Here is a 22634-nt window from a genome sequence, read left to right on the forward strand (position 1 = left end):
TTAATCATTTTAAATTACATACATATCTTAAGAAATCATATTCGCAGAAAAACACTTTTTTTTTAACTAAGTAAACTTTTGCGTGCACTGTTATTCATTTCAGAGAAAACATTATCTATCTTATTATTAATCTTTTCTTTATAAGGCATAAGGAAATTTCCCGGTGTTCAACATAAAATAATTATGTTAAGTCTATATTTAACATTAATTGTAAAATAATTAATAACAAATTATATCTTCTCATTTATAAATTTTATTTTAGTTTGTTCCTTTCACGGGAATGCAATCGCATTTCATTATTTTCTGCTTGTATATAGAGCTAATACTCATTGGCAGAAATCCCAGAAACCAAACTAATCTATTCTTTTCCATTTTTTGTATAAAGCATCGACTGGAAGCAAAAGTGCCGACGTCGATGCCAAAAAATTGATTTTAAATGGTATTTATGATTGATATAGTGTCGACGACTATTTAATATACAGGACATCTTGAAATAGTATATATAGTAGTGGGAATTTATTCTGCAAGTAATCTTTGTATTGAACTTTTCTTTGTCAAAAATTTCATTTAAATGTTAATAACTGCATTTTTTAATATTTACAGTTAAAAGGTTTTGAATCTGCACAGATCTTTTAGTAGAAAAAAATATAATCAAAAAATAAATTAAAAGTTGAAAAAAATAATACAAATTGTCTTTAAATAGCATTATAGTTTGCATAAATTTTAGTTCTCTTGAGTGTATTTGTCGATAATTTTAATATATTGAAATATTATTAAAGTTTTATAATTTTTTTATCCTCTTATCTCGATAAAATATTATCTATACAAAGCATTGTTAAACTGGAGTTAGGTTAAGTATTGATCCTTTATAGATATAGATTTGTTAAAAGCTTATTCAGTGCATTGTCGCTAAAATAAATATTTCATTAAAAAGAGTATATTAAAGCACACAGTTTTTTGTGCACATTTTTCATCAATCAAATGACGTATTATTTATATTTACTTTAGCCCTCTGTGTGTTTCTCCTTTTTTTTTCAATTCAATTATTCACAAAAAGAATATTGATTTACGTTATTGCTTAAATTTTAATTTTAAAATATAATTTTATGTTTTATATATTCTAATTGTAAGTTACAAACACAACTAATTTATATAAATTGAATAGTGTTAAGTATGATCAACTTACATTATTGTTTCGAAAGTCATAAAAGAGATAAGACTATATATTCAAATTTTATTTAATTAAAATCTTATGCAAGTAGAGAGAGAAATGTAATAACACAAATACTCCAAATATTCAATAATAGAATCATACCTGTTATACGTCTACTTATTGAATTCCTTAATAAATTATTGCGAAAGATGCGGAAATCGAGATTGGAATAATCCAATTTTGTTCTAAAATTCCTGCATATTTGAATAAATGGCAGTGATAAAATTCCTTTACGTCACTTTATAAAACTTTAGAAAAGAAAAACTAAAATGCCATTCTTGCTTTCATAATAAACTGTGTCAAGATTGAAGAAAAAAATCTCGGCTTGCACGAATACAGGTTAATATCTTAGAGAGTATATTCGGGACAATAACCATTAGCATACGCTGATTACTAATCTAAAATTTAGATGTAATCTCAATTGTAAATTTCTCAGCATATAAATCCTGATATTTCACAATTCTGAATATTGTGCATTACGACTCTAAACTTGTAAGCTATAAAATCTCAATCTTCAGTTCTCAATTCTTGGTCTTCAACTCTCGGCTTTCATCAGCTCTCATTTTCGCACAAGTTCTTTAATTTTTCCTAATAACACATTATTATAATTACAATTAATAAAATTTACGAGTTTTTCTTTGTAAAAAGTTGTCTACAATAAGGTGTCATACTCCGACAACGTTTGTGCATAATCAAGGCCGTAATTCACCGAAACTTACGCTGAACGAAAAAGCCGGATCGTGGAAGCTCGGGACTAAGCTAAGTTTCCCTCTCGCATCAATGGCACGTACACAGAAGGGGTAGGCGTGGCACTCTACGTTGGATGCTCGCGCGTGCACCGGACGCGAAGGGATGAGACAAGCAGGTATGAGCAGGAGGGTGCAATGGGATACGTGCGTATGGGATGCCGCGTGAGTCAAGGAAACGAAGACAAGGATATGAGGACAGAGTTATTTCGCGAGATGAAACGAAACGAACGACGTGTGCGTAAGACGAGGACGATAAAATAATAAAGAAGCAAGAGAAAAGGAAAAAGAGGAGGAGAGAGAGAGAGAGAGAGAGAGAGAGAGAGAGAGAAGGAGGGGAGAGGGAGGAAAAGCGAGAAGGGTTGAATCTGCACGGGAATGAAATAGCGGATAGAGGGTAACTGCCAGGAACATTCTTCCTTATCCCGTAAGCGCGAGTGAGAGAAGTAGAGAACGTGCGCCGTGAAGAGAGCGGAGTCTCACGAGAGCGAGAGAGAGCGTGAGAGAGGGAGCGAGAGCCAGATGGAGCAGGACAGAAATGCAGGGCGCGAGACCGCGCGACGCTTTCAGTCACCGCCCGATCCTCGGCGCGCACGGTTTTGGAGCGGGTGTTTCTCTATCGTGGGAAATAGAATCGGCGATTTAAATGAAAGTCTTTTGAGGGATGGGAATCGTGTGATTGGCGTACCGAATGCACGCGTCGGACGAAAGTAGAGCGGCGCGATCGTGCTGGAAAAATCGGCGATCGAAAGGCTGAGTGCGCGAGTATATCGCGATACCGAGACCTCGATGTAAAATTAACTTACAAAAGATGGAATGAGAATCGCAAGAGAGAACTGTGACTAAATTTCGTTACTATGTACAGGTGAAAACGTGCGCATCGTTTAAATGCAGAAAATATCGAGACCAATCGGAATATAAACGAATATACTCTCATTAATCACGGCGGCGTAAGAATTTTACGAGCTAGAACTTTATTATCTTTTCTCTACTTTGATTTCAATCGTTTTTCATCGAAACGGTATCGATTCGTCGTCGAAGTCCTACATCGATCATGTAGTCGCGAGGCGGTGTCTCAACTAGCGAGAAACTAAATCAGAAGTCGCGCGGGGTGTGTTTCAGAATTAAGTGGTGCGAGTGGAACGACTTTTTTCACTCAGTGATTTTTAATTATTCAGAAACCTTTAGTGCATTCATACATGTGTAATGTGAATACACGGACAAATAACTCCGACTTTATCTGCGGATTTGTCATAGCGAAATGAAGGTGCATCTCTGCCAGACTAGGAGTAGTTAGGTGAGCAAGATTAAAAAAATATTCTCGTGTTACGTCAGCGAAAGAGGCCTTTTTTTAGAGGCCGGGGAAAATAATGCAGAATAATTTTTTAGTAGATTATTACTACATTTTTAACTCGCTTTTTAATTAAAGTGATAAATATAATGTGTGTGTGAAATGTAGCACAAAATTCATATTCATATCTTTAGATAAAAATATCTGACCAATCTAGAATTAATTTTCTTTTAAGACAATAAGACATTAACGTTTTCAATTTTATAATTATTAGCTCAATATTGAATTTAACAATTACTGAGTTAAAAGCAACTCAAAATGAAGAATTCCTACTAAATTAAGTTGTATAAATATTAAAATAAGATTATAGAATTAATTAATTTTGAATACTATATAGAAATGCAAGAAGTTGCTTGTCAATCACGTTTTTAAGAAAAGTTTAATTGTAAATTAGTCAAAGAATTTTATTATGCGAAACAGTCACTGAATTTTGAGACGACTATTGTGTAAAAATAGAAAATATATAATTACACTTGATGATTTATAATTAAAAATTTAGTTCTTGTATTTTCTTTGATTAAATGATACATCTCTTGTAAATTCATGCAATATTATCTGCATGATTAATAACGTAAAATACTTTTGTCCCCGGCCTCTGTAATAGCATTTAATTAATCCTTTGAACAGTGCATCTGTTTGGCTTTATGTTAATAGTTATATTGACAGTTCATATTATTATAGTTACAATTGGTACTGTTATAATCAGAAATTAACAGAGAGAATTAAATATAGATATACTAAAATATAGATTAAGTAAAAATACACTGTTAATCTCTGTCACTAAAATAATGAGATACACGTGTATATCACGTGTGACATGTGACATATAATAAGTTCAATATTTCATCATTATTTATCATAAATGAGTCGCAACAATCGGCATAAAGTATACCATTTATATTAATAATAACAGTAATAGAATTGAAAAATCAGATTAGCTATAATTAATCTCTTCATTATCAATATATATAGTAAAAATTGTTAAAAATTTATTGTTTCTTTCGATTCTTAGTTTTTAGCTTTCCACACACTATTTTGAAAATTATTGAATATATAGAATAATAATATTAAAAATAGAACAATAAATTAAAAAGAAATTAGAAATTATCTACTTTAGACTAATAATTTTCATATTATTTTAGTCGGTTTATATTATTTTTGACAGTACCTTATTTATAATTTATTCATGTTTAGTTGTCTTATTTCAAGCCGAAAAGTTGAAAGTGATATAACCTTTTTAAATTCTCACGAGACACATTATCGACATATTTCAAAAAGGAATTGTTATAAATAATACGTTAAGAGAGATTGCGACACAATCTTTTATCGATCGTCAAAAACAAATTATATTCAGTTTTAAGTTTCTGTCTGATTTTTGAACATCGCCGGCTGCAGGATAAATAGAAAAGTGCGAGAAGAGTGCCTGAAAGTGGCGATCGACCCACCGGACTGACCGACCGACCAACTGAAGGAGAAAATGCTATTTCGCTAATGGAAAGTCGGATCCACAAATCGGCGGTACCGCGGCGCTCGCTCGCCTCTTTGTCTTTTGGGCCCCGCATACTCGGGTTTTTCAATTTAAAACGACTTCTAAGGAGAACGAGGGTGCGGGGTCGTTCGATCGATATCGAGCGGGCCAAATGGCACCGATAAATTGGAATTGTTACCGATAACGACGTTGTCAGAGGCAGCCGTGGGTTCGCGTGTCCTTAAAAATCATTCCGCGTAATTCAAGTATAACTTTTACCGAGTACAGATCCTGTAGTAATGAACGTGCGAGGCAATATCAAAATTGGTTTCCTATTTGCGCGAAATCATTGTTATGAGAACCTCGGGAAGGTGTCAAAGACTTTAAAGTTTCTACGTGATGGATTTTTTTAAAATAGTTTTAATTAATCTTGATGGTTGCTATCTTGCTATATTTTATTCCTAAACTTTTGTATAATTGTACTTTTGCAACACACACTCTTGTACTTCATATTATATAATTAAAGTACTCTTACACTTTTTTTTAAATATAATTTCTTAGCTGTAGTTTCTGTTGTGCTTCCAAATGCGATAATATTCATAATTATATTACATCATAACCTTCTACAAAATAATTTTAATCAAGAATTAAAGCAAGACAATTTTTATTAAAAAATATCAATGATTTTTTATTTATAAAACTAGGAAATCGTGCACTTTTTTTGAAAACATATATTCCAGATGAGAAAACATATTTTCCACAATATGAGAATTTATAATTTATTATAGTATTATACTCATGCAAATCTTTTAATACATTTAATAAACCAATTATTGGATTTAATATTAAATAAAAACTAATTTTCAACAAAATTAGTTATTAAATTATGTATATATTAGAGTGTATAAATATAATTATATATGCAATTTGTATACATAAAACAAGCAAAAAAATATAATATTGATTCTTTATTTATCAAAACATGAATAGTGTTTGCTTTTTATACTAACTATGTAAGATGTTTTCAAGATATAACAAAATGTTTGACTTAAAGACATAATTAAAAGTAGTGTGTGTGTGTGTGTGTGTGTTTTGATTCTTTCTATATAAAAGTTTTCCAATTCATATACATGATGAATTTTTGATTAGCTGTCCAGACTAAATCGGCCAGAAAGTTCGTCGCAGCATCAAAGCAAACTCATAAATCCTCTGTATCATTATTACGACGTTCGTTAAGAAACTTCCGTTTCGGTCTTTAACATCGCCGAGTTGCCGCGCGTTTCCAGTTTCGTCATATCGTACGGTTGATTCAGTGTACTGATCGCACAGTTTCGCAGTTATAGCAACCGTAACGTCGCTTATTGCGAAAAGTTATATCTTTGCCAGCGCATATACATTCGATGTATACACGCGGAGAGATAAAGAAATTTTCGTAAATTTCGAAATTAACGTAGGATAAAACATACCATCCAAGATTATATGCTCAAAGTGATGAAAGATGTGTTAACGTTAACGTGCGAACCGCGAAAACAGATTAAACTCATCGTCAACAAGTTATAACATAAATTGTTCAAAGAATGCTTTATTCGCAAAATACGCTTTGCTTGCTTTTTTATAAATTTTATGGGAACCGATGGGAACATCGATTAATTTGAATTGTTTTACGAGAGATGCGGTTGCTTTCAGCAAAATACTGCAATTATTAGTTATATTTCACAACTGTAAAATATTAAAACCGCTATCAGAACTGTCAAAAATTTGCAAAATGCGTTCATTATTGAATACATTGTACAATATATATGTTACATAATTTGGAAAGTATTATAAATACACAACTTATATGCAAACTGTTCCAGAACTTCTAATTTAAATTTGAATAATTATTTGATAAACTTAAAATATTTTTAATAAAATTTTTTAGAAAGATTATATCTTCAATTTATAATTAAAAAAATCGACTTAAAATTCTTTTTAATTGAAATAAATAATTAGAGTTTGTTATACTAAGTACTAAACAAACTCTCATTATTTACTTCAATCAACAAGAATTTTAAGTCAATTTTTTATTATAAATTTAAAATATAATCTTTCTAAAAGTTTTTCTTAAAAAATATTTTAAATTTATCAAATAATTATTCAAATTCAAATCAGAAGTTCTGGACGGTTTGCATATAGAAAATCGCAACATATATGCTTATATACATGCAATATACAAGCAATATACAAGCACGGATGACAAAATAAAAAGTTAATTTGTGTATTTATTCTTTCTCCTCACACACTTTAATCGTTATATTTTAATAATATTATTAATATGATTATTGGGATAAAAAACGCGAAAAATATTTTGATGTTTAGTTAGCAGTAAAGACTTTAATTGACCCTATACTGGCTATTATTATGATCGTTACGACAATACGACCATTGGTTTTGGTTCTTATAATCTAAATTGATGTAATTTCGATGCTTATTTATGTATACAAGCATTCTCTCTATTTAAATAATTTAATTTATTAAATTATAAAAAATATTACCTCAGCCAGGATTGAAACCTGAAACTTCCCCATTCCATGTAGGGTGTCGTATATATACCAATTCGACCACTGAAGCCTTTACTGGCGAGGTAAATATACTACTTATTCGATTTTGATGTTAGATTCGTTATTTTATTTAATGAGAATATCTATAATACTCTGCAATGGTGACTGATGCTGCGATATACCAGTGACGTAATAGAAAAGATTATTTAATTAAGTAAAATTGACGCCACCAAAAGTTCGCGTAAATTGTTGATACGCTCGAAAGTCAAAAGTTCTCACAAATTCTGTCTGTCGATGCGTACTCATTCGCTTAACGCTTGGCATCCAATGATGAAGAGATGTAATTGTAACACGGAAAGCGCAACATCCGTGGGTATCATCGAATAAAAACTTACTATACTACTCAAGCAAGAAAGAATTCGGTCACTTCGCGTCTGCTTTAATTTACATTCTAAATTAATTGCCGGCAGTCAAATGTCTCTGCAATTATTTACAAATATTGATTTACAAATGTAGAACATTTCCAAACATGCTTTCTTTATTTCTCTTTAAATAAACAACGCGTTTACAAAGATTTGTGGTTGCTCGATTCAATAAGATTTTTTGATAATTTCGAAATTTGTGCTTAATAAAAATGTCGGAACTACCGAATCGATATATAGTTTATGCGATTATTTATACAGCTTTATAAAACGTATTACAAAATAATAATAAAATTTACATGATATGAGTTATCACTTTATCAGTGTTCTGTAAAAGTAACTTTGAAAATTGAATTAAATATTTTGAAATATTCTATTACAAAAAAATCTCGGGTAAGTAGGTAATATTCTAGTAATCTTTCAACGTAATATTTTAACAGGATGAAAAGTTGAGAGAACGCTGTTTATTTAACGTCGTCTATTTATAAGTCTTTTCTACGTTATGACATGTTGTCGCGATCGCCGACAGCGTGCGTTCGCGCACGACTATGATATAAAATCAGTCAAATAGCGGACTATTATTTTTCTAGCGCATCTCTCGCATGAATGACGTTGATCGCTAGACGCTTGACGATTTTTACCTGTGCTCTTGCGATAATGCTCCGACATAAAACGTGAAAGGTTGACACTTGTGATACAATAAAAGACGAACGTCTGTCCGTTGCTCCGACGGGAGAATTGTTTGGATTTGCAAAAATTATTCCAGGAAAATAGTTACGAATGCCATACTTAAGCAAAATGATTCGATCGATGCAAATATTTATATTTAATTTATTATTCAACTGGAAATTATAATATTTCAAGTTCAAAGAATACTAGATATTATAATTATTATGAAGAGAAAATATAAATTTATAAATATTAAATTAAATTTTCTCTAAATTTAACCCTATCTTAAAAGAAAAATAATAACGTACATTTAATTTTTAAACAAAAAAAAATCTATTTCATTAATTTTATTTTTAAATGTGTGTGAAATATTCGTACTTATTTTCTTATTTTTCCTTCTAAAGATATACATCAAAATAAGATCTAAAAATATTTTAGCTCTTAATAATATAAAATTTAAAAAATGTTTTATTAAAATTAAATAAATTAAGAGAGAAAAATGGGAGGAGGGAAAAAGAAGAGAGAGCGCTATTATTGAAGATTTGATTAATTATACCTATATATACATATATATATATATATATATATATATATAAGATAAAAAGAGAGAAATATAAAAACAGTAGCTTTAGATACACCCAATTTTAGAAAGACAAACAAATAATAAAACCATATTTTCTAATTAAATTTAAATGACACATTTTAGCAGAAAATTTCAATTTTAAATTGGTACTAAAAATCTATTATTAAAGAATACATATTATATTCGAGAATTACTAAATCTGAACTTTGTAATTATAGATATAGAAATGGATTAAATATTCTAAGCTTTTGTGGTATCGCATACCTATTGTACCACAGCATATTGTTAAGTAAATGTCGATGTAATATAATTTCTCGATGAGAAATTTGAGGGAGGAGATCGGTTTAGAACCGCACAATATTGGAATGGTTTGCAGTTACGCAGGCGTTCTCGAGAAAACAGGGGATTCTCCACTCGTATTATCAGCGATAATTTATAGCCTCATGATTTATGCGTAAATCCATGCTCAATCGATTATGCGTTACGGTGCAGTATAGCGTAAAACACTCGTGAGAATATAATTTTCGATCGAATATCCGCCGTAGCTACGCACATTAATTACCACACTATAATTTTATCGTGTGCGTCCTTGTAATATGCTCACGACGCGCCTATTATTGTTCCATTAACGATGCGACGGCGATCGACCACACATGCGAAATCGATAGCTAATTTAAAGGTGCTCATAGCTGCGAGATAGTCGACGTTTATTAATTGCGTTTTATTCGTTATCACTATTTTTTTTCTCCTCGCGTGAGGTATTCTGAATATTGTGATCCTCGAAAATTTGCCCGCAGGAATTGTTCACTCGACAAAACGTTCGATCACAGTATCTTTATAAACAAAGATTTACTCTACTAGAAATATAATATAACATCAAAGATATTTCAAGTTGAATACTAAATAATAGTTGACAAATGATAGTTAAGAATCAAATTTTAAGGAAAAAAATTGTTTTGTCAAATTTGTCGAAAAATTTATAGGTCTATCATCATTCTGTTTATCATTCGACAAATTATTCGACAAATTTTATTTGCAACCATAATTAACGCCATATTGTGATATTAATTGATTAACGTTTTGAATAAAAATCATATTTGCAATTTATCAATTTTCAGTAAATACGAATTTACGATTATATTGATAGAATATTGATAGATGTCCACGCTTTATACATTTCGTGGTTACTATTAATTTTACTAATGATGAAGATGGATTGCGTATGAATTCCAAATTGGAGTCAGCGACATTTCGGAATTCAACTTCGGACCAAAGTTATCACCGCTGAGAAGGAAAACGAAGTTGTCCCCTCCTCCCCTCCCCTCTTTGGCATGAACTATAATTAGTTTATCGAGAACTGTTAACAGTGCTCGCGCAATTCTCTCTGTAAGCAAGCTGTGCAAAATGTGCCAGGCTTGATCTCGCCCTATACTCTTTCAGTGATCCAACACGAATTTCCTAATGTATTAATTTATTACGCGATACTTGATTTATATTGAAAAGTGGAACTTCAACGTTAGCTATAATATTATTTCTTGCGGATAAATTTCCAAGAATTTGCTTTTCCAAGTTCTTTAGCGCGTTTAAGTACACTAAGTACTATAATTTCATAACTTGAAATCAAACAGCTGACGAAAATTAAGGTCTTAGTTATATATATATATATATATATATATATATATAGTTAACAGAATAGATTTAATAAATTTAATTATTTTAGTTACACTTTTTAACAAACTCATTGTATTTTAAATAAAAAAATTCATTAAATTAAAAAAATTTAATTGAAAACAAAATCTGTATGTATATTATTTCTTTAAAGTTATATTATTGCTAATTGCATTTCTCTCTCTCTCTCTCTCTCTCATTTCAGAGAAATCTTTATTTTTAAATAATTGATTATTACAAAGCCGATGCAAATTATTACGCCATCATATTTAGATGTAAATTCATATACTCTACTTCACATTTTTTTCAATTATTCTCTGCCACGCTGCTCCACTAGTCGCATCTGTTAAAACAATTTTTAAAATAAATTAAAAGTTAAGACTGTTCGTTGTTTAATGATTTCCGCAGAGTGCACTCTCGGGAACGTGTTTACCTCGCGTAACTCGCTATACATTCTTGTTATTCATTAGAAACATGTCTTTTCATGATAATCGCACACCGCGCGGAGATTTCGTTTAGGTTCCCGCTTATTCTTCCATTCGTCGCGGCAATTTGAAGATAGAGGTTTATATATATATACATCTAAATAATATTAATTAAATTATTTAGAGATATCTTTCCTCCTTGAAAAACAGAGTAATATCTTGCTTTATGCGACCGAGAGAGTTAGCTATGGCGCAATCAGACCAAAACGCTGCGGGAAATCTAGTTGCCCGTGTCATGTCTTGGATTTATCACCATATATTTCTTACTAGAGAACTATACATCTCAGCCTTATGCAAAAATGCATCATATATAATACTAATACAAAAAAAATTTCTCCTTAAGTTACATCAGTAAAGAGGTCTCTTTTGCTTTTTTTATCTTATAATTTGAAAAAGTGTAACGAAGAAGGCAGAAGTAGAAATGAAGCAAGAATACATTAATAGCAAAATACATTAATGGTCAATTTACCACAATAATAATTAATAAACAAGTATTATTATTTATTTGGAGAGTATTTAATGTACCCTCCAAATACTAGAAAGTATTTAATAATATTCTAATAGATAATAAATATCATATAGTTTTTCTCTGAAAAACTAAGATGTTGTAATTTGATCTCTTTATAACGAGTAGAAATTGGTCAATGTGAATAAGGCAAATAGTAATAATGAAAGTCACTTATAAGTTCTTGATATATATTAAATATTAACTAATATTTTTTAATCAATTTTATTTTATAAACGTCATTTATATTCATAAATTAATTTTACGAAGACATATTAAAGAGACTCTTTTTAAAACATTTTTTAAATATAGGAATAGTAAGCGAAAAAAGTGCTGCTAAAAAAAATTGCTTCGTCGTTTGAGAGAATTTTTAATTTTCATCATATGTGCTCGCGAAAGCTTTTATTAGCGCTACGCTATCTCTTTCACCGTTCTTTTTACCAAAAGTCAGAAGATGATCATTTTTGCCACATCAGAACTCTTGAAAGACGAATTCTTAAAATTTTAAAGCACGGACGATGTAAAGCGAGGAAATTTTTGTGGCCTGTATACCTCTCAAGATCAGGCAATGGCATGACACGATCAACATGTCAAGATTCGCAAGATATAATATAGAGATAGAGATGAGAGAAAAAGGAGTACTTTTAACCGTCACAAAGGTGTAACGGATCGTTGCGGTTACGGCGGTAAGAGAGTAACATGCTGTGCACGAAATGACCCCGAGTTCCTGTTTCAAATCCGGGTCGTTGTGGATATTTGTCACGAAACAAAGGAATTCATGACGCAACAGTGGGTCCCTATCGCTCGTGAGATTCTGCAACAACTGTCGACATTATCATATTCAAATAGAGACATCTTTCTTTGTCAAAATTTATAAACAATATATGTCAGTATATACTACAAATAAATTTAAAAAACGGATTTCTTTTCCAAATAAGCTAGTTTAATCAATTAATGTATCTTGACTAATATTTTCAAGGTCGGTAGATTTTATTATATTAGTTTTATATTAATCGCTTAAAGAGTAAATGTATATACTAATGCGCGAACAGTGAACGGACAGTAGTATATATAACGCAAATTAACGTTTGGATACTATAACTATAAAGTTTCAAAATACAGAAAAAATATGTTTGTCTTTGATTTTAATTCGCATTATTACTTATTTAAGGACTAAAATGATGAAGAAGGTGTCCAGATATAGGTACGTGTCTACTGAACTGACTGTCCAGGCATTGGTACATTTACCTTAACAGTAATTATTTGCAGGCAACTATTATTTAATTGTCACTATGCGGAAACAATTCATGAAAAAGTTCAAATTTCTTCTCTAATAAATTAAGACTGTTCTAAACGGTTAAAAACGTATTTTTGCGGTCGGATTCGCCTCGCGAGCTTATTTTTCGTGTCCGCCACCGCTATCCCAAAATTACTTCTTGAGTTTGCTCACCACACACCGTGCTCGGTATGTTCGCGCATGTGGTGGCTTAAGACGTCGTTCAGTTTGCAATTTTCGTCGCTGTGCTTTTACTGCATGGCCACTGCACCCCGGAGTACTGCAGAATTGCTGAACCAACTAACGAAACTTTGCTCCTTAAGGACTTCCGAGGACTTTTCTTTCATCGACAGCCTTTTCTACCCGCGGAGTCAAAAGAGACTCGCCATTTCCTTTAGAAAATTGTCCGTTATTTCTATTATATGTTTGTCCAACGCATATTAAAAATGAGACACAAAGTATGCTTTATTTATAAAATAGTGGTATCAGTTAGCAAAAATAAAATTTTTATTTATGCTATTATTCTTATCATATATGAACATAGTAGATTGCTTTTTTTTTATAAAATGAAAAAAGAATAAAATAAAATGTTCAATTTTATATTAAATACTTTTACGAAATTTTATATATATATATATATATATATATATATATATATATCGATTCTCTAAATAAAGAAAATTTGTATCACTATTCTATAATACTTTAAACGTATAAAACATTTGTGTGTATTTTATTATGCACAATATTTGTTATTTCAATTCGCGCAGTTTACAAACATACTCACAAATCGATATTGCTTCTTCCATAATACAATACAAATGCAATAACGAACCAAATATTTGTTGAAAAAGCAGTAGTGTAAGATATATAAAAATTTTTAATATTTACGTAATATACTTTACTTTAAGCAAAAGCTGTGGTAGTGAGCTTTTAGAAAAATATGAAAACTATAGTAATAAACCACATGGTCCACGTATATAAAAAAAGAATGTAAATATTTCGTGAAAAGAAAATTTAAAAAATACAAAAGTAACTTCTAAATCTGAATCAGTGACTATTCACTGATTCAGATTTAGACAGAAAAGTCGCATTTTACAATTTTTTCGATATCGAATTACATGCAATTTTATTCTCTGGTTTACTATATATATATATATATATATATATATATATATATAATTTCTAGATAATAGCATATAGTAATATTAACAGTTGGCCCATTTCTAATATAGTTTTAAGCTTTAAGAATAACTCTGGATAACTGATATAAATCGCGGTTTCAGGATGGTTTAAGAGAGATTTATCCAATTTTACAAATCTTGAAAAGCAGGCAGGTAATGTGAACTTCTCTCTGCTTCACTCTCTTGGCTTCCACTCGCACTATTCATTTAATATTTACAGTATTTGCAATTCGATTTCATATTATCGCTCGGTGGTACCTTTATTACACCGACATTATCGGAGCCAGCCACTGTAACTGCAGTCATCGGTAGTTAGAGTCGAACCTCAAACTCCATTAGCCAGTCTAATAATGTTCCCGCAGAGAGAAGCGTTTTTGTCCATGCCGCCAAATGACTGAATCGTCATTGTGGATTATATAGACGGTTGCTCGCGCAATTTTCCGAGAATAATACGACATCGAATTTCGCATCACGTAAATCGAATGCAAATATTGATCGTCGCGCGGATTTCGATTAGACGCGCACGAGGAACGCGACTTTAACTTCGGCGTCTCACATTTCGCGTTATCCGACCAATTCCCCCCCCCCCCATTAACAAAAGGAACTCTATATACTCACGGCGCCTTCTGACTCTGCTGAAAGTTGTCGCGCGTTAATATATCTCGCGGCGAAAACTTAGTTTTCATTTCCTGACGAGGCTGGAAACCGAGGATGCCAGACATAACGAGTACCGCTGTATTTCCGTCTTAAACTTAATTCAGATTATCTGACACCCGTTGCCCGTTGCAAACGCAGATTCTGTCAATTTATAAACGCGCGCGTAGTCGTTGAAATAAAAACGTAAAAATTAGATGCGATAAGCAAGTACTAAGTATATCTCGTTAAACTTGACATTATTGAAGAAAGAAGGAAAAAGCACTTTATGCTAATACTGATAAAACAAACCTTATTATGAAAATAAAAGTTTGAAGAGATAGATAATGAAATCATGCATGTAATAATTTTTCTACGACTTTTTCTAACATACGACAAATCGCTAGTAATATAAACATAATAATAAAAGATATAATTTTATATATACAATAGATATTATGTTTCCTTCGCGCATTTGTGCGTGGTATTTGCAGGTATGAGGAATATTACAATATTAGAGAATGGGATTAATTTTAACCCGTAGAACCCCACACCTAAAAATAACGTAGGAGCCACACTGGGGTCCAGTGGAGCCCACGCAGAAAAACAGTTGCCATTTGCGTTCTTTTTGATGTATCGACTCAAACCTTGAACTGGAATTTAGTGACTTCCTCTTTATAATCCAATAATTTAAAAAAAAATTTTATGTTAAAAAAGCGCAAAAAAAAAAATTTTTATCGAAAAATTGGACTTTTTTCACAAAAATATTCATCAAAATTTTTTTAGATAGAGCAAAAAAACTTCCTGCGTTTTACTCTAAAAATAGTATACTTTTAAGGGAAAAAAAAACCTGGGGTCCACTGGACCCAGTGTGGCTTCTACGGGTTAATAGTAATTTTTAGATAATGTAAAATATTTATACCTAAATTTATAACTAAAAAATACTGAGAAGTACTGAAGAGTTTAATCTCTAAATACATTATTAAAAATATAACAATAGATCTATTAAAAACTCTAAAATTCATGTTTTATTTTAGTCATACTTATTATCTTTCTGTAAGCAATCATAATTTTTGACAGTAGTAAAAATGTCGTGTTTTATTTATGATTTCAGCATTTTATTCTATTCGTGAACATAAAGCATTTTTGTTTAAAGCATCATATTATAGAGGTGAACGATGTATCTTATCGTAACGCGCGCGCGGGTTTTATTGAATTTCTGTAATGAATTTAACATCGTTCTTTCTTGCGCGTATAGTCAGGACTACTTATCGGTGAATTTAAATTTTTAATAAGATTGAAATTGCTTTGAGTTGGTCGGATTAACCGAGATAGATTCAACGCGAGCACCAATAGAGAGACGGATCCGAGGAATTGATTTTTTAACGAGCTGTGCGATTTAACACGATTTTACGTTTGAGCTGGTTGCGCTGGGATGGTGGTTATGTCTATTTATACGACTAGACGTTAACCATTTTGCACGGTTCGCTTGTGGTATAAGAATGGACGAGTCGGAGCCGGTGTTCGCATAAATTTTTCTATCTAGGAAATTGCCGTTTTTCTCTCGTTCCACCTTCGTCTTCCTGTCGTCCGTCGAACTCAGATATGCTAATAGTTCGCTACCTTACTTTCATCGTCGTGGGAAATAAATCTCATTTGCGACCTGTGCTTTAAGGGACCGTGAATTAAAAGTGGAAACACACACACACATATAGACGCACGCATACGCACGCATGCACATAAAAACGTCGTGAACAATCTTTGAAAATCTGGAATTATTACTATAATTTTATGTAAGCTTCGATGTAAATTTATCTAAAGATAGATTCAAATTCTGTTACCAAAAACCTTTTCGTTACGTATTAATCAATATTGGACATCTAACATCAGTTTATTATTAATAAATATCATACATCTTTGTAATATGATATTTGCAAGACAATCAATAACGAGATTTATGCAATTTCTTTTTTTTTCATTTTCAAAATATTGTCAACGTGATATTAAAATTTCTATCTAAACACGTATAGTTTTTGATTTCACGTCAAAACAACAGTCAATCTTGCCACAATTTCTGCATAACTACGAAGATTCGCTGCGAATTCGCTGCGGTATTTTCTTCGTGGTGTTACCATAAGCTGATTGGCAACTTCGTGGGGAGTCCATCGAGCTCAGATCCAGCGGTTATGCAGACCCGATTCTGGTCTACCAACTTCTCGCGGACGGTATAATGCTGCGGCGATAAGACTAATGTAACTTAGGTCACGTACCATCATAGCACATTGAGATATCTCGATGAGTATCCCTGCTTGTATTCATATCCGCCGTATAGATTATGCGCATACACAGATACATGTAGTTTAGGTAACTACTTACTTTCAACTGACTACATGACACCGAAGTGTATAAGCGATGTAACGTCGAGGACAAAGTATCATGAGGGGTGGCGATTTAAGACAGACAGCCACAGGATTAACGATTTCTCCCTTCGGGATTCCTCTCAAAACTGAGTCGAGTAATAAAATTTACTTTTTTAGCGCGAAGGGAATTTTAGCTTAATTGTTCACAAGCGTTAGAGCCAAAGCACATATATGACAGTCGTAATAGTCGTGGACGTAACTAACGCACAAGCTTTGGCGTATCCTGATCTGTCAGGTCGGGGACTACGACCGTCGTATATCGCTACGCCATGTTATGTGCTTTGGCCTTTACTTGCTGCAACGACGTTATTCCCTCCGTTGAATTAATTGCTAATTAAATTACGCATATCGATCCTAGCTTATATAGCCCTTGGTGTGTTATCGCTGTGATCAGGCGAATATTGTGATTTATTATTTCATTTAACTAATTTTTAATTGTCACATGAAAAATGATGTCAGGACCGTTTTAAGGCATATTCAAACAATGAAGATTTGTGATAAATTTATCAAAATAAAAAATAATTATACATGATGCTGAACGTAACATACTTATATATGTATAAGTAAGATATCTAATAAGTAAATATAGTTAAAATGAGTAATTGAAACTAAATATATATGTCTATATCCAATATTCTTCTATCTTAAAAATTGTTATGAGTAATAATAAAGATCCGCCTGCTCCGCAAAATAAAAAAATGGATTTTCTAATCGCGGCTTTACGCTTGACGCCGTGACAATCACAATTGTTTTCGATTTCGACAATCGTTTTCACGGTGACATGTAAAAAAGAAAAAAAAATAGGTTATTTCCGAACGCCTAATACATCGCCTACTTCACCTACATCGGTGTTAATACGGGAAGTAGAGCGATCTAATGAAAAGTCTACGAACGGCAAATCCTAAATCGTTTTCAATCATACGTTGGATCATTAGCAGGAACTGCTATACGAATACCGGTTAAAAATAGGACGCTGTTCGACCACTGAGCATAGAGTTTGGAAACAATACGCAAACCCTTCAGGGCAGTATATTAGCCGTATTGATTGCGAATGTACTATCGAAAGTCTGGCGGGCAAAATAAACGATATAATTTTGGATATAATTTCGACGAATTAGCGTAACCATATAATACAGTTGAAATTATGAACCCGCAAGATAAATTATTATGCGCTCCAATAAATAATGAATGAGAATTATTATAGACATTTCGCGATATTCCAAGATTCCTTCATCTATATTTTTTAATCAATTTAGTCGAGATTTTCTTCCCAGAAATCTGTTTGATCGTTATATGGCTTTTTAGGATTCGATTTTTCAATATTTTTATAATTAATCTTTAACTTAAAACTGTGCTAAAGTGAGTTCTTTTTGTAATAGTATAAATCTATGAACTAGTATATCTGTCTGTATGTTCCCTGCATAGACTAACACGAAATCTGGAAATTCCACATCCTCCGCCTTGACACTTTGTAATAATTTAAGCTTAGTGCATTATTATATATGTATCTAGAAAGCCTGGATAACGCCGGGTAGTTTAAGCTAGCGAAGAAAACTTAGTTAATTTTGTATATAACACTTTTGCACTAAAAATTAACTTATAAAATTTCATGGAGTTTCAGTTGTTAATAATTCAAAAACTATTAGTGTTTCAACATTCTTGTTAAGAGAAAAGTTTAAATTGATCAAAGACCGTAAATAAAAGAAAGTATGAGCAGCTTTTGAGAGATATCTATGTTATTTATACTTATCAGTTTTCTGGTTATGACATGACGATGTGGCATCCGAAACGAGAGTTACGACAGGGATTATAAATAATAATGTAAGTTATAAATACATTATTGTATAATTAATAAATATTAATAATATGTTAATTATCAGTTCTAAAAAAGACAATGAATAAATATAAAGATTGTAGAATAATTAATATTAGTATGCCATCACAAATTGGAAACTGAAAATATTTATTTGTTGCTCTGTATTCTTGATATGAAATCATAATCATAAGGGAAAAGATGCACCATAATGGTATGGAATAAATCTTAGGTGCAAGTCTTCTAGAGAGAATTTTTTGAATTAAAGATATGTGAATGCAGGGAATATGCATTTCGCATTTTGATGTAAGGTGGAGATACACTCGACGGAGAAAATAAATGATGGGCATTTCCATAAAAAATCAATTCGCGATATATTTTTATCGTGGCGTATATTACCGATTTCGTTGAAGTGCTCGAAAAGTTTTCTTATAGCCACTTAAATCTTTTTTCATACGGATTGATTTGCTGCCCTACCCTGCAAGATACTTTTCGCGAAGCGTATATTTAAAAGTTTCCAAATGAAACGTTTCACAAAAATGGTGATGTCTTCAAGCTTGCAAGTGAATGTAATTCTGTTGTTGCACATCATCTTATTTAACGCGCAGAATAAATGCAAGAGTGATTGGCTCGATGTAAAGTATGTGACGAAGATTGTATATTATAAAATCGTATATTGACAAAAAATGTCAGCTATTATTTAGATAAAATATATTATGATATAAATTCAACTACATAAATTTGTAGTATGTTACTTAAAATACTTATACATATCTCGATTGCAAATATCATTCGGTGTTACTACGATATTTATATTATAACTTTCTGAGAAATATTTTGGAATATATAATTTAAGAGATTTAAGAATATCTTTTTTTTAATAAAATTCCACTTTTACGTTAGTTATGTGTATCATAGGTTTTAAAATAAAATCCATTTGTGTCTCTTATAGTAATTGTAAACTACAATTATTGCAATATACACTGTTTCAATTAATTTTAATTATTATAAGAATCTTGTCTATATGTAAATTAATTTTATATATACATATATTTACATAGTATAAATGTACATGGTCATTTTATATACATTTCATACAATATAGCGTATCCACATCACCTATTCGTACTATAATTTCCGATTAATAAAGCTATTTAATTGATTGGGACAGTCGTTTATCCTTTCTAAAAGAAAGCAAGTTAAATCGATACTCGCATCTCTCGAAGTCTTCTCGAAAGTCTCGAATTGCTTTGTTGGCTCTTTTCCGCGATGCTGATTGATTCTGTTGCTGCGCTAACTTCGTGATAGCATAGCATATTTTGACAGTTGTGTGTAATATTAAAGCTAAATAGCGCGCGCGAAGCGCGCGTCTGTGATGTCTAGTTTAGAATAAATTATAGAAGAAAATTTTATCTCTCTTTTTCAAAAGAGAACAATATGAAGAATGCATCAGGAATTTCAATAATACACAATCCATCGTGAAAATTACTTTTAAATCAAAAGTAAATTAAATATGCTATAGTACTTAAATTAAATAATTAAGTAAAATCTTTGATAATTCAACAAAATTACAGACTACGTTGTTAAATATAAAAAATGTAAACGTCTATCCTAATGTAATTATTTGTGATTTTATAAAAGCAAATGTGTGCGAAACAGGACATAGTAACTACCACTTCAATTGTATGAAATTGAATATTCATGAATTTTACTTAAAACTTTCATTATATTAGGCAATGTGCATAGAATTACTAATTCCATTTATAAGACAAGACGTGACTTGCAGTCGATCATTGATTCTGCTCATAATATTTTGATTTCGTATGTTTGCGAGAATATAGGGCTCAGAATACAGCTTCTATATGCTTCGATAGATGTGTTCACTATCGAAGCATCGAGGTTCCCGCTGAGGTTTGCAAGTTGTTCTGGTGTTACCGGCACGATCGAAAGTTACGGGGCTACCCGTCGATCGAGGACACGACGGCTTAATTGGCAAGTTGCCTCCGGCGGTACCTGATGAAAGAGTCGGTGATGTCTTTCTCGTGCTTGGGTCAAAGCGGTAATCGGGTTGAAAAAGATTGCCCACTGTTTTGGAGCGCCTAACTTTTAATTGCGTGGTACTTCTAATTGAATCGAATTGGATTGCTTCCAAAATGAGTACCAGATATAGACTTTACGAGACAATGACAATCGTATAGCTAGTCTTTATGTGGTAGCCCAATAAAACACTTTAATAGCGTATTCCTTGACTAGTTTGAAATTTATTTTAAATGTTTTTTTGTTTCTCGTATTATATGACACTCTTTATACAAAATATATCTTGAGATATTGTTAAAAGTGCATTTAAATAATTAATTGTATATTTATTGTCTTTTTAAATAATTACACAGTAACTAAGTAACTATTCAATTATTCTATTTCAGAAGGTTCTAACTAGATACTAGGTTCTAATTAAAGCCTAATAATTACTATACATATTAATTAATAGTATCCATATTGGATTATGGTAGCAGAATTGATAAATTACAAGGAACTTTTTACGTTGTACAAAATAATTAAATTTTTCATGTAGTATTGAATGTATTTGAGAAATATTGTAAAATATGCGCGAATAAAATCTCTTTTTGGTTCATAAAATAATAACTAATTGTGATTAACAGTCATAATAAGTACACATTTTCACTGGAAATGTAGAATATATTTAGATTGAATTATACCGTTGTTTATTAATAAAAAAAACCAAAAGAGACGATGCATTTTATAAATTAACTATAACAAACGCAAATCTGCGAAAATATTTATTTTTTATATTCGATATATGTGTGTACATATATATATAGGCATATATTCTCTATTTAATGTATAATAATAAATAAAATTTGAAAAAGATATTTAATAAGAGTTTATATAAAAAGATTTAAAAAGGATGTTAAGTGAACTTTTATGTTATTGCGAGCAAAATAGTTTTTAAATATCTAAATATTTCGACGTATATTTGTGGATAACTCGGAAATGTAATGGTCGGAAAATTTCACGACTGTGGCGTTAATATCTTTCACTTTTGCGAGCATGAATGAAGGAAATGGTGAAAATATCGGCGCCGTCCGTCGCAATCGCGATTTTTCGCTGTCCCGTTTACCACGAGTTATTGCTTTCGATAGCGCATCGTCATTCAGGTTCATATTTTTGGTGTTCACGGATGCGCGATTAAAGCCCGTGGAAGCAAACAATGAGCAAGATATCAGGGATCTATATGTCGGCTAGCCGGTCGCAAAAGTCTCAACTTGTACGTACGACGTTAACGTATGGCAGCATAAAGGCGCTTGGACAAACTCCAAATTCGCTGTACAGCGATGCCTTGATGCTAATCAGGGAACGTTGCAATAACGTAACATGCACTTATGCGTTTTATTTTTCGGGTATAAAAAGATATTTGTCAGCTAAACTATAACTGTTGAATGCAGAAAAATTATATAGCAGTCGATATAAATGTGCCAATATAACGGTGAATGATTATATTTTTGCAGAATAATAATTGTAAACGTTTCTTTCCATTAAAAAAAGTTCTACTTTGAACTTTTTGAGATGTTTTATCATTTAAAATGTATATTCTCTAACTTTCAGCATAGACAAAGTAAGAGATATGCCGCTATAACCA

At 31.5% G+C, this 22634-nt stretch overlaps 1 protein-coding gene across 1 annotated transcript in view; it reads left to right on the top strand.

Annotated features, from left to right (window-relative positions):
• The first annotated feature begins 2512 nt into the window (after positions 1-2512).
• Positions 2513-22634, top strand: part of LOC143895503 (uncharacterized) — a 257055-nt gene continuing 236933 nt past the window's right edge. The window contains exon 1 of the mRNA XM_077402671.1: positions 2513-3256. The gene's annotated coding sequence lies outside the window, so the exon portion shown is untranslated. The remainder of the gene's footprint in view (positions 3257-22634) is intronic.

Source organism: Temnothorax americanus, unplaced genomic scaffold, assembly GCF_048541705.1.
Source record: "Temnothorax americanus isolate GAGA-0224 unplaced genomic scaffold, ASM4854170v1 Scaffold16, whole genome shotgun sequence".
Lineage (NCBI taxonomy): Eukaryota > Metazoa > Arthropoda > Insecta > Hymenoptera > Formicidae > Temnothorax > Temnothorax americanus.